This window comes from Melospiza melodia, chromosome 21 (genome assembly GCF_035770615.1).
Source record: "Melospiza melodia melodia isolate bMelMel2 chromosome 21, bMelMel2.pri, whole genome shotgun sequence".
In the NCBI taxonomy this organism is placed as follows: domain Eukaryota; kingdom Metazoa; phylum Chordata; class Aves; order Passeriformes; family Passerellidae; genus Melospiza; species Melospiza melodia.
In genome coordinates, this window is record NC_086214.1 from 12877501 (window position 1) to 12881052 (window position 3552).

Sequence of the window (3552 nt, forward strand, 5' to 3'; positions counted from 1 at the left end):
TGGAATCAGAGGAAACGCTGCTCTTCAGGTGCTCGTGTGCTCATCCCAGGTGATTTCTGCTGCTGCTGTGGATAGTCTTTTATATGGAGTTTGCAGATAAATTTTTGTCTGACACATATCTAGAACTTATATAGTCACCTACTAATTTAAACCAATTTGCCCTAGGTGATGGGTGAATACACTTGAAAATTAAATGGGTCTGATTTAAGCATCCCTTCTCTGAAGCCAAAGATTATATAATTAAATTAAAAGAAAATGTGTTTTATAATAAACTGTATTTCCTCTTGGCAAAATCCAATTTTGAAACAAGGTTGTAATATCATATCTAAAAATGTTTTCCCATGGGTATTACCAGTCTATTTCATTTAATTGTTTTCACCCATCATATTATGTGCTTTCAAAGTAGTGAAATGAGTGTGGTTTTTACGAAGAACAAGGGAGGAAATGGCAGGGAGAGGGAAGGTTGGCTCCTTTCCCAGGAGGAGCTGCTGGAAAACCAGGGATGGGCAGCTGGTTGGCTGCCCCAGGCTTTCAGCTCCTGGCCTGGGTGGTGGAAGTGATGCCATGGCAGTGCCAGGCCCTTGGCATCTCGGGTTCCCTTCTCTGGTGAGGGTCTGGGACAGGAAGGAGCTCCAGGGGCTGCACTGTGAGGATTTTGCACTTTCCCCCCATCTCTGGTGAGGGTCTGGCCCAGGAAGGAGCTCCAGGGGCTGCACTGTGAGGATTTTGCACTCGGGCAGGAAATGTTTAACACTTGGAGCAGCTGGGAGCTCCTTGCCCAGCGTGGCTGTTGGTGTCAGTGCAGAGGGGTTTGGTGATGTCAGGGCTTTTCCAGGGTGTTCCCCAGCAGGATCAGACCCTGAGGGTGAGAGGGACCTGCTGTAGGACCAGCAGCATTTTGGGGTGGGGTCCCTGTGGGTACCACAGCCACCCTGCTGCTCACACCTGGGGTCAGGCCAAATGCCACAGAAATGCAGGATGTATTTCATAAATTTCCAATGGAATATGAGCCAATTCACCCCTAATTAACACGCTCATTTTCTTCTACTTCCATTCATCTGCCTACGTGTTGTCCCTGTGTGCCACCAGCACTGCACAGGGAGATGGGTCACTGCCATCCTCCCACTCCTGATGGACATGGCTGATGGGAATTGGAAACCAATGCTTCTGATTCTGCATGGATTTGGCAAAACACTGAGGAAAGCTGGAGGTGTGAGCCCGTCCTCTGCTCCTGGAGAATCCCAGTGGATCTGCTCGTCCCCAGGGCTGGAGGTGCTGGGAGATGGGGGCAGAGCAGCCCCTCGGTGTCTCTGCTCCTGCTGTCCCCATTTATCTCCTGGCTGGGACTGGGTCTGTGCATCATGACCAGCAATTCCTTAATCGGGGCAGGGGAGTGGAAGCAGCACAAATGTTTGTGCACCAGAGCTCAGCACACACCCTGCTGGGGAGGAAAACACCCTCCCACTCTGAGAAAGGACACCTCTCTCGTCCCACCTCCCCTTTTTTTAATTTGGTTTAGAAAGCCCTGATTCTGTTTTTATAGATTTTTTTATAGTCAGTTAGTTATTTAGTTAGTTTTTATATTTATTTTTCCTCCAGGGCTGCCTGACAGCTTTGGGCATCCCCCAGTGCAGGCAGGCACCGGGTGGGTACCACCATCCTTTCCCTCTGCGTTTTTTCCCCACCAAACAAACGGGGAAAAACTTTTTAGAATTCACCGATTTAATGCCAGCAGGGTTACAGGGCTCCCCCTAAGCCCGAATCAGTGTCGGCCTCTCCGTGACATCCCGGGTGCCCCAAAATCCGAGGGGGTGCGGGAGGGAGCAGCCTCGCACATCCCCGCACGCCGATCGCTCCTCGGTGGGAAAGCGCTGATGGAGCAGCAGCGGGCAGAAGCTGGAAGGCGATGCTGGAAGCAGCAACGAGGAGTTTCGGGGCTGATTTTGGGAGTTTCGGGGCTGATTTTGGGAGTTTCACGGCGTTTGCCCGAGGTGGAGCGGGATGGGAGCGCTGCTGCCCCAGCCCTGCCCGAGGGCACCGGCGGCGAGCAGGACCAGGGGATTCGGGTGATGGGGAAGCGTTTCCACTGCTGTCAGCCATTTTAGCTTCTGAATCCTATTTCCCTGGTGCTTCCGAGAGAAGCTTTTGGGGGAGTCCCCAGCTAAAACTCAAATTTGCATTTAAATGGAGATTTTTTTTTTTTTTTTTAATGAGCAGGATGCATGGGAGACTAAGACTATTAGGTTTCCTTGTGGGAGAGTGCAGAATTCTCTCACCTTTTACATCCCACCCCCTCCCCAGCCCCTTTAATGCACACTTTAAATTAGACATAAAAAAAAAAAAAAGGGAATGGTGCGTCTTTAAGGAGAATATAATCATAAACAAATAAGTCTGGTTGCCCTTGCAGCAGAACTAATCTTCCCTCAGCTGAGCTGTGATATAGATCAGTAACAAGAGCCACGCGCAGGGGGTTCCTTTGAAATGCATAATACCTCCTCGTATAAATTGGAGTTGGTGTGATGGAGCTGTGAGATGACATATTGTGGCATGACCCCTCTCTACTGATTGTGGGTGAACCCTGCAAAGGTAAATCTAACACGGCGCACACATCAGACAATTTCATTTTCATCACCCAGGGACAAAAACATGGCAACAGAATCTTTTCAAATGATAATCTGCATGCTAGGTGGAATATTTTTCCCTTCCTCCTCCCTTTTTCTTTTCCTTCTTTTTTTATTTTTTTTTTTGCATGTTCAATTCGTGATGTAAGTGAAAGGAATTATAAATTGCTTCCAAAGTTCATTCATTCTCTTCTTCTCATTCTTCCTGTTCTTTTCCTCCTTCTCCTTTGGCTTTTGTTCTCTCTCCCTTTTCCTCCCTTTCTTTCCTGCCTTTGTCTCCTTCTCTTTCACTTTTTTTCTCTTCTTTATCTCTCTTATTTCTATTTTCCTCTTCTGTTTTTCCTATCTCCCCTTTTTTCTCTCCTTTTCCCCCCCATCTTTTATGTTTCATTTCCTTTTTATGTCTCCCCCTTTTTCTTCTCTCTCCTTTTCTCCTTTTCCCTCCCTCTCTTCTTTCTCTTTTTTCTTCCTCCATCTAAAAGTTTGGCATTGTGTGTGTGTGTAACTGATTCATTCTTCTCATCCCCTCAGGGACATCCAGTAATAATGATTTATAGGAGTGCAAAAATCTCTGCTCTTGCTGTTACCAACTAATATCCCTCCTACCCTCCAAAAAGGGAGTTTTCTGTACAAACCCTTCTCCCTCACTTCTCTCCCCTCTCCCCCTTTGCCTTCCTGCACTTTTCCAGTCAAGCATTAGGGAATTCAGCTGGTTTGCCTCATGCCACGCAGGAATCTTCACTCCTGCATCTCTCACCTGGAACTCCAATGATGCCGTGGGTGCTCTTTGCTGTTTTGTGTGGGGCTTGATGCTTTGGGACTGAGGGAATGCAAAAATCCCCTGTAATGTGGTGTCTGGGTCTCCATACCCCATCCCCTCCCAAGCCCAGGTGTGTTTGCCAGCTGGAGGAGCTGCCTGGAGGGATGGGAA